General features: G+C 38.9%; 1 long non-coding RNA gene across 2 annotated transcripts in view; it reads right to left on the bottom strand.

Moving 5' to 3' along the window:
* LOC123384590 overlaps nt 1-12,755 on the bottom strand; it is a 233,052-nt gene extending 220,297 nt beyond the window's left edge. Inside the window, exons 1-2 of one of the 2 annotated variants that reach the window (XR_006595912.1) lie at nt 9,790-12,755; nt 9,326-9,382 (exon numbers count right to left, since the gene is read on the bottom strand). This is a non-coding gene — a long non-coding RNA (uncharacterized LOC123384590). The remainder of the gene's footprint in view (nt 1-9,325; nt 9,383-9,789) is intronic. The other variant, XR_006595913.1, reaches the window with a different exon arrangement.
* Nucleotides 12,756-14,342: the final 1,587 nt, after the last annotated feature.

The raw sequence follows: 14,342 nt of genomic DNA, 5'->3' as shown, positions 1-14,342 counted from the left end.
TTTCTTCAGTACTTAATAGATGTCCAAACTGTGTCTGGCAATGATAGAAAATTGGGTGAGTAAATTGTTCTATTTTACTGTTAGGCTAAATTAACTCTTTCTGGTTTCATTTGTTGTTAGTTTGTACTGTTCTTCATAGTCTCTGCTGCCTGTTCGCTCTGTTAGTCTCTGTGGATCTTTATGCTACTCCATTTTACAGATAAGAAAATTGAAGTCCAGAGATGGCAAGTCATTTATCTCACACACTATTTGCTATTTAGTGGTAGAGCTACAGAGAGCTTGGATCTCAGTACAGAATGAGCTCTTGGTGTGGGAGGTAACAATGAGCTCAGGGGAAGCAAGTCAAGAGGAAGATAAACAGTTCGAGAAGGGTGGGTGATGAGCACCTGAGCTAAGGGGAAACAATGAGCTGATCTGGGTTTGGAAATGGGCAGAAGTGGCTATTCAGACTCTGCCCATTTCCCCCTCCACATTCAACAAACTTCTAGCCAGTGCAGATAGCAAGCTGAAACCCTCCAGGAGTAGAAGCAGCTCCGCTTTGTTTTGGTCACCCAGCACCAACTCATGTTTAGCTTTCACGGATGGATGCCATCCACCTGAAGGGAGGATGTGGCACCATCAGAGGAGCCCAGTGCAGCAGCCTGGCTTGCTTTTACTCCATTTGGCTGGGGAGGGGCAACATCAGCTTGCAGAGTACCAGATAGTAAAGGCTTCCACTATGGTTGTATGTGTTAGGCCCTACAGAGTATGTCCAGCTGACGGCTGAATAGGCTAATACCTATGCTGTGTTCTTCTCTCCAAGCCAGGCTTTCCCCCACAGCACTATGTCCTCCTTTTTTCTAATGTGCACAAGATCCCATATGGGCTTAAACTGAGCCTGATATAAGGTAATTCCTGTAAGAGGTCTGGTCACAGTCTACCACAGTGCCAGACTCTACAATACTCTATCATGTGTATGCGTGTGTTTCTGTTCTGTGAGCCAGACAGAATAGACAATAATCAGATGGGTAAAGCAAGGGCTCAAATCTATCAAAAAACACATTATCCTTTTACAAAAAAAAAGTATACTCATTTTACTGAAAAATCTAAAAGTACATATGGGAATGTCATTTTCATTACACAGAGACCCAAGGGGAAGACCCAGAGAAGAGAAAGAAGTAGTTTAGTGTCCTTACCAACTTTCTTCTCACTCTGGATGAGGCTACTGAAATACTTTACAGGTTCTAGAACCTAAGAGAATTATAGCTGGCTCTTCTACTTGCCCTTCTGAAACTACCTACTCTAGTCTGTATCCCCCACTCAATCACTCTCCCTCTTATCTTGGTCCCTTTGTACCAGCTGATTCTTAAATCATTCCTGGATACTGCTTAACAGATTACATTTGGATTAATGTCTCAGGCCTACAAAACACCTCCATTCCTTCCTTGCATCTAGCCTATTCTCCCAGAATCCCTGCATAGGACAGAGCACTGGTTCTGCCCTTCCGAGCTCATGCCCACTGAGCATTGCCCCACTGGAAGCAACTAGACTTGACCTTGACCCAGATTAGATGTCTAAAGGTGTGTTTTGAGCATACACTTTTTATACTTGGAAAAATGGTATGCTGCCATCATGGGAATAAGATTAATCGTTAATATGGAAGGACAGCAACAGTAGACTATTTCGCAGGAAAAGCTCTGCATCAAACTAAAGCCCTCCCCTCATCACCTTGCCTATGAGATTTGGCCACCCGTGTGTGTGGACTATGAATGGTAATTATCTGAATGAGTGTGCATGGTTTGTGAGAGTCAATAAATGTCTACTTTGGTACACCTTGTCAGTTGCAATTTGCATCAAACCCTCCTTTCTCATCACAGGATGATCTAGGTTGAGAGGTAAGGAGAGGCTAAGGAATATCCAGGATTAATTAGCAAGTATTTGAATGGAAGATGCTGTGAGCCAAGGGCAAGAGGTACATGAATGGGAGCAAGAAATCAATTGAGGGAAATCAACAAGACATGTAATTAAATGAAAGACAGACTTCAGGACAGATGCTTGGGATGGTCTGACTTAATCCTAGGGAAAGATAGTCGGCTAAAAGCTAAAACTTAAAGGGCAGAAAATAGATCTGCCCATTCATTTGGTGCCTTGCTTTGCTAGACTTGTGGGCTCAGGTGGTAATAAGAGCAAAGTGACATTTGTTACCTTTCAGGTAGTTTTAACTGCTTTGCATGCTTTAATTTAACTCTCATATCCTATAAGGAAGTTACTATTATTGTCATCCCCATCTTAAAGACTGGAAAAATTGTGGCAGAAAGTGGTTATGTAAGTTTGTCTAAGATCACCTCACAAGTAAGTAGCACAGTTACCATTTGACTCCAAAGTGTGTGGTCGTAACTACTACACTATATTCCCAAATTAGGAGGCATGTCTTTATTCTTTGAAAATCATAAGAAATATATCAGAGATTGAGAAAGCTAACAAAGTGAGAGTCCCAAAAATCTGCCACAAGGAACGGAAAGTAGACAGAAGTTAACCATGGAGAATGTCTTGAGGGACACTGCCCCTCACCCTTAAAGTTTATTCTCCCTGATGTTTCTGCTGGGAGTAACACCACTGATTCCTTGTCCAGGTTAAATCTTATAATCTCTGTGTTTTCTTTCACATTTTAGTTGGTTCCAGCACAGATTATAAGGTTCAACCATCCTAATAGGATCTTCTTATTCAGGGAAGGACTTGGCATCAAGAAAGTGAGATTCTGAAAGGGGTGGGCAGGGTATCAGACAAGGCAGATAGACCTGGAAGAAAAAGGGAGGATCCTAGTTACAAAGTCTGTGCAATACAGAAAGTAGAACCTTGTTTTTTCTTTTAAATTGGAGTCATGACACTGTGAACCCAGAAATAAATTGACTTACTTCCTGAAAAACATAGAATGAATCCCCAGATGGAGAAATCTCCTCTGAAATGCAGAAGAGAAAGTGTATTTCGAGTGGAATGATTTTCCATAATTAACATTTTCTCCACCTTAAAATACGAAGGGAATAGACAACATAAGGAATAAGAATGGATAAATACTATTGTTCTCCAGATTCTTTGGGTCAAGAAACCAAAGTTCAGAGAGATTACGTAACTTGCCCAAAGGCACTCAACCATGGCATGGCAGAGCCCAGGAGTATACTCAGGCAGGACAATTCCAGAGTCCACCCTTTAAGGTCTACACTGCACTGCCCTTTATGTGAAACAGGTGGGCAAAATGCTGGCTATGTGAAACCCACAAATCATGATTGGCACCATAGCACTTTATTTGGCTCAGGATAAACCCAACACAATTAAAACAGAGCAACCCTTGCAATTCAATGCACTCCTGTGTCTCAGCACTTTGTTGCATATTCCTGGAAAACAAACACGACACTCAGCCCTCAGTGCAGGAGGCACTTAGCATCTCAGTGCATGGGAAGAAACACAAAAGCAGTATTACACAAAGGAAGGTGTCCTAAGCCCTGTTGAGGAAAACATACAGCATCCAGAGGATCTAGACAACCCCTGAGTTTGGGGGTCAGGTAGAATTAGTGAGGTGGGCCATTTACCCTGGATCTAAAAGGACCTATGTGGTGAAAGTGACTGGGAAAGGGGCATTTTTGGCAAAGGAGAAGATCAAACAGTGCATGGAACAGCCTGCAGCTGGGTGTGTGCACAGGAATCACTGCTCTGGCTGGAACATCTCAACAAGAAGGAGGTTAGGAGATCCAACTGCAGATTACATTTAAAATTCAATACAAATGAGTATACACAGGTGAGTCAGGCAAAGGTGGGTTATATAATAAAGAAAGAAGCAAGATTCAGAGCCGAACCCAAGCTGGGTATGGGAAGAAGTCTTTATTCAGGTCAGAATTCAGATCAGTAGAGAAGCTAACAGTATGCAGTTTTATTCAACACAAAAACTGTGATCTCCAAGTGCAAATGCCCTTCCATAGCTATTAGAAGAACCCCTGAAGAGTCACTCATGCAAAAAAATGCTTCATTGCCATTGTTATCAGGCTCATAAGTTTGCACAGCCAGATAAGTAGACACACGCTCCATTGCATCTTGTGAATATCATAGCTTTTGTTCAGTATCACATTGAAATCCTAGGACTATGTCATTTACCCTACCATATATTTTTTTACTCAATTTAAAAATACAACACAAAAGATATGCATAATGGCAAGGCAACGACTCCCAAAGATTGCAATTTAGTTTAAAAATGGAAATTGGGAGGTACCCAATGCTTTCAGCTGATATCCACCATATGAAATGTGAAATACATAATAATCTTGAATTAAATATTCACAAATTGAAAGTTTTGTAGATTGTTCTTTTTTCTTCACCAGGTGAAGTAAAAATCAGTAAATTCACACCCTTTTGTTAGATGATTTGGGAAATATATGCAAAACAGAAAATATGCATTTTTGTCTTCGAGGACTTCATAGATTTATTGGAAAGGTGTGTCTTACACTATGGACCTGTAAGTAGTGGCCTTGTGTTGATGGATTGAAACTTTAGTCACTACAGTTTCACAGAATTATATGCTTACAGGGCAAATAGATACTTCTAAAATGCATTAAAAATAGTTTTATTCAATAAAGAGTTTTCCCTGCATGTATTTTTTTGAGTGTCTGGTATGTCCTAGATACACAGAAAGACTAAGAATGGCTTCTGTCCTTAACAGTCCATCAAGTGAAAAAAGAAAAAAAAAAGATACAACAATTCAAGCACCACATAAAGCCACGTATAATAAAGGGATAAACTATGTGCTACAGTAACACAAAGGAAAGGTGACTACTCTCTCTTTCCCACATATGATTTTAGTACCCAAAAAACTCCTTCTACTGAGACTAATGCCAGGAAACTTCTGTCTAGCTTTTGCCGCCAGGATGACAAAATTCGTATTAGAGAAGTAACCCCGCTAACCATGTTTGAATGAACAATATATCCAGCACTTGTCATTAATTTTAGCCTATGATATATCAGAGGGTAAAAATCATGCCCAGTTTCAATTTAATTTCTGAATAATTCTGATGACCCTTAGACATGGTGATTTATCTAAGCATAAAAGCACACGGCAAAATCAAAGCCCAGATTTTTGAGATTTAGAGTCTTATGGTTGTGAGAATCAGAGTGAAGAACAGTGGGAAGCAAGCAAGGTACCAGGGTCCAAAATTTAAAGAAGCATTATGTCCTCCCCACCCCCCCTCTCTGACAATCCTGACTAACAGCAGGTGCCTCCTTAAAAATGTGTGCCCTTGGTACCTAGCTAGCCTCACTTTAGCCTCAGCTCTGGAGTGAATATTTTAAAGGGAGAACAAAACAAAAGGGAATGTTGTTAAAAGAAGCCTATAGTAGCTGGAGAAATGGACCCAGACAATCCATTTCAAAAAGGCCTTTCTCCATGCCACACACACACACACACACACACACTCACACACACCCTTCAGAATGGCACCACAATAAGCCTCAGTGATTTCCTGTTGCAGACACAAAGCTCAGAATGCCTGTTGGGTCTCTTTCTTCTTTTGACTAAGCTTGGTCAACATCACCCTTGACCAAGTCCTTGACTTAGCTATAATCGATGAAAAACACCACAAAACTAATTAGATTAGAGTTACTTTTGAGTGAATCTTTATGTACTCTGATTTAAAATGTACCTGGGATTTATTTTAATCAGCTATGGTAATACACGCAGACACTTACATGAAGGAAGAAGTTTTACACTCATAGATGCTAGAAACAGAGGAGGTACAGCATGCCATGCAGGGCACCAGGTTGGGTCAGAAAGCAGAAGTAGCAAGAGGAAAATATAGGAAAGAGGCTTTATGGTGGTTTTCCATAGGCAGAAGTGGGCAAGGCAGAGTAGGCAGGTTACACAGATTTAAGATTGGCTAGTTTGAATAATTTTAGCAGGCTCCAGCAGGCAGAGTTGCCCCTGGTTATCTGATACCTGGCCCTGGGGTGATTAGGGAGGAAACAGTGGCTCCCCGGGTGAAAGCATGATAAAGGAAGTATGAACTCTGGATTGGTTGGTTTGCATATGAAAGGCACACTTCCTGGAGGGCAAGTTGATTGCTATCTCTAGGAATGAGCTAACCTTGAGAGGGAAGACCCTTTTAGTGTCAGCAAGATTCCAAGAAGTCAAGGCATCAGAAGAAAAGACGTGCTTAATATATGCCCATATTTTAATAGCCACTGTTCAGTAAATTTCTAGAATTCCCAAGGCCTGTAAGAGAGCTAAGCTTTCTTCTCTTTCTTAGAAATGATGTGGAAGCGTTAATGCAGCAAAGTTTGGAAAAAATGTACAATATCGCTACGTGAGCTATAATCAGAGGGCTTTGGCTTCCCGGAATTTTCAAGCCAGCATTTTTCACAACTCTGAAACTGTTTTTAAAAATACACAGACAGAAAGCTCTTACTGGACTCTAGGTAGACATTTTTAACTTTTACACTAACTCAACACCCTAAGGTTTTAATCACCAAAAAGCTTATATAAAAGGTGCAAAAAACATGGGCTCCTTTCCATGTTGTGTTTTTGAAAGAGATGGAAAAACAAAGTGTTCAATGCACGTAAGAGCTATAAAGACAGCACTCAGGTTCCTGCACCTTGGGACACAAAGCTGCTAACATGAACACTCTGCTTCCAGATGAAATTAAATGTGTCAGAAGTCCCTTCACAGATAATACAGGTGGCCACATCTTCTTTCCCACTATGGGAGGGACATAGTGAGGTTTTTAGAACTAGGAAAACTGTCAGCTGAGGAGGAAAGTGAAGAAAAGAGCAACTTACAATTATTAGGGTGCTGTACGATCTGACTAACCAGAAAGGCCTGGAAGAATGAAATTCTGTTCGGCTTGTGTTAACAATGTTGAAAGTGTGAGAAATGGAAATGAACTTAGTTTCAAGATATTTGAGAGGTGCAAACATCAAAGGGGCATAATTAGAAGCAAGTGTTTAGAGTGGAAAAATGATAAGAGATTCATGGCCGATAATCAGGAATTAATTTCAGGTCTGCAATTTCTCTGTTCTGCAAGAACATTGAGCAATCCTGTCTCCTCAGATCTCCCTAACAATGTCAGCATTCTTATTTTTAAAGATCACCTGACAAACTGCCCATTCTGGTATGACTTGTATCCTACTCAGTATATCAGTGCTATGGGTTGAACTGTACCCTCCAAAAAAAACCAAACCAAACCAAACAACCAAACAAACAAAAAACATTGAAGTTCTAACCCCCAGAACATCAAAGTGTGACTTTATTTGAAAAAAAGTCATTGCAGATGTTCAGTTAAGATGAGGGGATACTGGAACTAGGGTGGGCTCCTAATCCGTTATGACCAGTACCCTTATAAGAAAATGGCCAAGTAAAGACACAGAAACACAGAGATAAGGCCATGAGATGGGGAAGGCAGAGGTTGGAGTAATGCAGCTACAAGCCAAGGAGCACCAAGGATTACAGGCAAAACACCAGAAATCAGGAAGAGGAAACAAAAGATTTCCCTACAGGTTTCAGAGGGTGCATGGCCCTGTGAACACTTTGACTTCAGACTTCCAGGCTCCAGAACTGTGAGACAATAAATGTCTGTTGCTTTAAGTCACTCACTTGTGGTACTTAGTTAGATCAGCCCTAGCAAACTAATATGCAGGCTTTAAGTACTGACTAGATATCTTGTAGTACATCCTCAATTCTTAATTTTGAACACTGAATCCAATCCTCTTTTTGCTAGTTTTGAAGAAGAAAGCTACTTCTTAGGACCGATTTTGTTAGATTTTGCTATGGCATCATGAATCAATGTCTATAGACTAGAGACTTAGTCACCACGGTAATACTAAGAACTTACTCTCTGAGAACCTGACATTTGGGCACTTCTGGGACTATTCAGGACTTCCAGTGCCAACAAAGGGTTAACAAGGCCATGCTCCTGTAAAATATGAATGCCAGAGAAGAATCCTGAATGGCCAGGGAGTAAGATATGACATCAAAAGACTTTTGAGATGAATTTGAAATCAGTAAAGCAACTTTAACATCCTGGAGAATATAGTGATCCCCTAGAATGGGGAAAGAAAAATAATGAAAAACAAATTCATCCAACTACCCACTAAAAACAAAACAAAACAAAATAGAACAGAACCAATTTGTGTGTTGAAAAACACAAAGTGAGAGTTGGAGTAATTTTTGTATGTGATGAACAGTAAACAGTACTCAGTGTTCACAGGTTTGGAGGAAAAGACTATCCCCTATTTGCTGCCCACAGGAGTATAAATTAGGGTAGCCTTCTGGAACACAATCTGATAATGTGTACCAAAAGTCTAAAACATGAATATATTTCTCATCAGCCTAATGTATTTCCCATCTTATTTCATGGGGTTGTCTGAGAAGGGGAATCTATATTGATAGGGGTGTGGGTTACAGAGGTATATGCATTTGTCAAAACTGAACAAACTGCACACTTAAAATGTCTGTATTTCCCTGCAGAAAAATATACATCAACAAAAAAATGAACCAATAAATGAAACTCCCATTTTAAGTACCTATTCTAGAAATATATACAGATTTTTTTTAACAAATAAAGATTCCGTTGTAGGCCAGGAAGAGAGAAGAGGATCCTAGACTATGTGTGAAAGATAGTATGCTCATTTCAAGGGCTCCTGACAGCTCTGACCCAAGTACAATTAAGCTGGATATATAATACTGCCTAGCTCTTGAGACCTAAAATTCAGACTTGCACTGATGTAGAGGCTTGGCTGACTGGGGTACACAGCAAGGTCCTGTGATGATTAGTAGGCTCTGTGTCCCCAGTAAGAACAGGCATGCACTACTTTCCCCCATCCATGAATGGTATTAGATAGTTATCAGATAATGTCCTTTAATACTTTTGAGAGGAGGTGGCCAATAGAACTCATCTCTTGAAGACACAAGATTCTAGATGGGTTCCTGCATTTTCTCACAGTGGCCATAATGTCCAAAGCAATGTGGAACAGAGGCAAACATCAGTGAGGCCATTATCAATGCATTGGTGGACAGGCTAGGACACTGTGCAGACACAGATTCAAGAGAGTGAGCCAGTGAAGTATTATGGAAGAGCTGTGTATGTGACAGCAGAAGTTTTATGTTCCTAAGTTTTCCCCTTCACTCCACAGCTGACCAGCACTTACAATGACCTCACTCATCAGACCCTTTATATCCCTTAACCATTGGTTAGAAGAGGAAGTGCCAACTCCTATGTCCAGACTGAGAAGGGGTAACTTGTCTCCAAGCATTATAGCAAAGTAGCCAAGAGTACAGACTAAAGCCAGAAGGCTTACATCGCATCTTACCATTTTCAGCTGTTTTAACTTGGACAATTAACTTCATCTTTCCTTCAGTTTTTTCATCTGTAAAAAATGGAGACACTGTTTATATAGAGGGCTGTTGGGAGAATTAAATGGGTTAATTAAATGGGCAGAGTGCTCAGAAAAATGTCGGGCAAATGGCCAGCACACAATAAATACTCATGATAATTATTAAAGCTTATCTTCTTCTTCCTGCACATTGTGCCCAAACGTATCAATTCTGCTACAAGTAACAGAGATTTTATCAGATACTCAGAGACTCAGAAATACTAAGAATCAAGGAGAAACCACCTCAGGAACGTCATCTCTTAATTTCCTGATCCCATAGATATTCTGCTTGGACAACTAGTGTTCCAAATATGTGGGTCTGATTTCCAGACAACCACAGCCATGATTTGAAAACTCCCACCCATATCTAACACCCCCACCCAACACCCACCCTCACTTACAGTACTACCCAGTTATATGCAGATCCATATCATCCAGAATGTTCCAAGATGCACTTTCCCTCTGCAGGAAGCATATGGTGAAGAATTTATCTTTTCATGCATGTTTCCATTTTTGTTGTTGTTGTTAAAATTGCCAGAGTCTGAATTTTCCCCTAAAGAATATTCTTTCTTCTTCATTTTTGGGTTTGTTTACTTACAAGTTTCATTGACTTTAACAAGTCCAATACACAACAGCTCCGCTAGGATGAAATCCACGTGATTAAAGTCTGCATCCTTCTCTCCAGGTGAACAAAAGCAGTGCAGGATTAAAGCAAATAGCATTAAAGACATAATTAAGGAAAAAGGTGAGAAAGTTTTTTAAAAATCTATAATTTTAACTATAATCAGGATTATTCTCTGTACTATGCATTGAATTCTGTGTAGTCATTAGAAAATCTGAAACTTCATTCTTTTAGCTCTCCTTTTTACATGTTTATCCAGGAGCAAAGATATCAAAGTGGAGAATTTGCTTGGCCAAGAGACTTATTTCATTCAAAAAATTTTATTTTTATGTTTCCCTGCTTCTTTTTTATAAACCGTGAGGTGATCGGGTCCTTGGTTTCACAAATGCTGAAGTTACAAGTGGACCACTCAATCCTGATAGTCGTAATAATTTCTGCTCTATAGATTCAGCTTGATAAGATATAAAAATTCCAGACATTTTATTTTAGTGACAAAATAAATTGGATGCATGACTTTTGGCCTGCTGCTATGGCCTCTATAGTCTGCGTTGCTTTCCCAGAACTAATAATTTAATTATGATAAGTACAGGGTTCTTTTGAATTCATTCAAATGGTGCATGTGTACACATACTTGCCAACTGCTTCTGCAATGTTATTAACAACCATGTGCTAATTATGTCAATAAATTAATTGGAACTGTACTCCTATTGGTATGGCCTCTACATTCTTCTCCTGCTATTCTCCCTATGGACTTTTAACCTTGGCTCTAATAAACCGCCAGTTTGCTCCTCATGTATAAGGAGCATTTTCCTGGATTATTATATTTTAATGTATGCTCTGTTCAGCATTAAATATTTTCTCCTTTAATTCATTTATTGACTGCTGGATGCTTTGCAAGTAACACTGCAGTGGTTTAGAAATTTATTTGGTAAATCATCGATTGACCCTTTCAATCACCTAATTAACCATGAATGAAAGACTCAAATAGGTTTATTTTTTCTTTTTAAATAAAAGTATGTATAAATTGCAAACCAGAGTAATGCAAATTAGCAATGTGGCCGTGCTGTTATTCAATCAGCACCATTGGAGTCATCAAATATCAGGAAATGAGGCAGAGGTTTGGCACCTTTTTCTAACATATATGTAATATTATGCTCTTTTCCCTCAAATAGCTTTCAGATCATTGCACACACAGAATGCAATTACTGAAAAGCAGTAAAGGCATGACTTTTAAAGGACTATGATGCCCCGAGCAATCAGTCACTATATGAGATGGAATGAAATGCTACGCCTGCCAGTTAAACTTTGGGAATGAAGGAGCAATTTCTACAAAAGGCACCATGTTCATCTTACAAGGATATTTCCTCTAGCATCAAGTTGCAAGGTGTTACTGTCAGAGAACTTTTCGGTTTTCTGAATTTTTACATGCATTATATATAATGTCTATTATGTATCTTTACTAAAGTGGATTATAAAGAAAAGAGCAGCAGTTTGCTTTGTGCTGAAAGGCAGGCACTTAAAGAGCAAAGCATCCTTTCCACATCCTCTAGCCTTCTCACCCTGGAACAACACACGTGGCAAAAGAGGGCTTTCCTTTGTCCCTTTCTGAAATAGCCATAGCTCTGAAATAGCCATGCGACAGCAGAGTTGCCCAGAGATGACTTCTTAAGCCTCAGGGTAGAATTCAAGTCTGTCAGCTCTAACTGTTGAGCAGCTTCTGGGAGCACACAGGGAAATATGGTAGTGAGACAGGGAAAGCAAGGAAGTTAGACCACGTGTCCCCACATGGAGTTTAAGGTCTAGCCAGAGAGTTACTTTCCTATACCCCTGCATGAACCCAGGACAGAAATCCACTGGATACTTTACAGGGTCAAAAGGATTGAAATAAAATACCCACGCCCTTTTATTTGCTTTCATTAGTGAATTTTTCATGATTCTGGTTAAAGTACCACTCAGGGCAGAGGACATACGGGCTGGAAGTCACAGGCTGATAATTCCAGGAGGACCAGAGAAGGTTTAGTCCGTTTCTAGAGGCAGAGATTGACCTAAAATGGAAAGGGAGAGGATTCCTGCCAAAGTCCCAAGCTCTTATACAGCTTCAACATTCATTTCTGGGTCTGTCACCAAAGCAGCCAAATGAAACATTTCTATTTCTAAGATTTTCTGTCTGAAACATAAAGCAACCATTTTTTTTTTGGTTATAATTCACATGTAAAGAAAAGACACTCTATAAGTATCAACCATTATTTTAAGTGTGTGACCATTTTTGCCATTAAGATATTTGATTTCCTTGTAGAAGTACTTATACTTTTTTTTTTTTTAATTTTCAAAGCGTCCATGTGTCGGTCCTCTCACCACATCCTTTGACCTGTGAATCCAGTAATGAAGACACATGTCCTAGCTAAGAAACTGAAAACACTACCAGATATTTAAAGACTCTTAAGTCTCCATTAACATTACACTGAAACAAGTATTATTATGTGTATCATTTATATGACTTAAATCCAAAAGATTTAAAAAATAGGATAGGCTATTTGTTTTTCATATTAGTATCTGACCTATAATTATCATTTGAACATATGTAAACATGACTTTTTGCTTTCATTTTCAACAGAGATGGTCACACAATAAATTCTCTCTATCAGGCATTTAAAAAACTTAATGACTAATCCTGGGAATATTTTTGTAATATTTTCTTAATTAATTTATTTTTGAAAGAGAGAGAGAGAGAGCACAATCAGGAGAGGGGCAGAGACAGGGAGAGACACATAATCTGAAGCAGGCTCCAGGGTCTGAGGTGTCAACACAGAGCCCGACATGGCGCTTGAGCCCATGGGTGCCTGGGTGACTCAGTTGGTTAAGCATCTCACCTCAGCTCGGGTCATGATCTCCAGGTTCCTGAGTTCGAGCCCCATTTGAAGCTCTGTGCTGGCAGCTCAGAGCCTGAACCCTGCTTCAGATTCTCTGTCTTCCTCTCTCTCTGCCCTCCTCCACTTGTGCTCTGTCTCTGTCTCTTAAAAATAATAAACATTAAAAAAAAAATTTTAAAGAGCTTAGGTGCTTTTTACAGCATCTCTTTAATATTTATTAGGCAAAAACTAACAGAATTGAAAAAATGAAATTGACAAAAAAATATTGTGGCTGATTTTCTACATTTCCATTAGAAATTTTTCTACCAAAAAGACCAGAAATAAAGAAAAGAGCAACAGAATTAATAAGATCGATTTGCAAAGAAACTTGATATACAAGGAATATTTACAAAATGTGAATAAGTACTAGATCATAAAATAATTCTCGAAACATTTCAAATAATTGATATCACACAGTATATGATCTCTGTCCTTGATACAAAAATGAGAAATCAGTAGTAAGTGATAGTCCCTCCCAAACCTTACATAGTCCTGAATAACTAACGGATTTAAGAGGAAAACACAAGGGGAATTATAAAATATTTATAGAACACAATGACAATAAATGAACTACATAGCAACACTTGTGGGATGTAGCATAAGTGGAACCAGAGATCCATTATAGTATTAAAAGCACTTTTTAAAAAGGACCATTAAAAATAAATGAGTTAAGTATTCAATTCAAGAAGCTAGAAAAATAGTAACCAAAAGAATGAAGAAGAAAGGAAATAATATAGGTAAAAGTATGGATTAATAAATACAGAGAAAACTAGAGATAATCAGCAAATTCAAAGCTGATTCTTTGAAAATAGTCACAAGACAGACTATCCTAAATAAAGGGGATCAAAGGAGTGGGGGTAGCAAATCAGAAATGAAAAAAAGCAGGATATGACTGTAAAGAGGATCTTTTTAACGTCTCATGAAATTAGTTTGAACAACAATTGCCAATAAATTTCACAACTTAGAAGAGTGACATATCATGGAAAAGTGTAAATTATCAGAATTGATTTATGAAGGAAAACAAAATCTCATTTCTTTTTCTAGAAAGCTATAAGCTTTATTTTTTTAAGGTACACAATGTGGTAATTTAAAAGAAGTAATTTTTTTAAAATTGTAAAATGATTAGCATAACCAAGTTAATTAACACATCCATCACTTTGCACATTCACTGTGTGTGTGTGAGAGAGAGAGAGAGACAGAGAGAGAGAGAGGGAGAGAGAGAGAGAGAGAGTGTGTGTGTGTGTGCGTGCGTGTGTGGTGAGGACACTTAAGATCTACTACCTTAGCATATTTCAAATATACAAAACAGTACTATTAACTATGTACATCGAATCCCCCAAAATTATTCATCTTAAAACTGAAAGTCTGAACCCTATGACCAATATCTTCCCATTTCCCTGACTCCCCAGCCCCTGGCACCATT

This window comes from Felis catus, chromosome A3 (genome assembly GCF_018350175.1).
Source record: "Felis catus isolate Fca126 chromosome A3, F.catus_Fca126_mat1.0, whole genome shotgun sequence".
NCBI classification, from domain to species: domain Eukaryota; kingdom Metazoa; phylum Chordata; class Mammalia; order Carnivora; family Felidae; genus Felis; species Felis catus.
The sequence above is the reverse complement of the archived record's forward strand: the minus strand, read 5'-3'. Positions and strand labels throughout refer to the sequence as shown.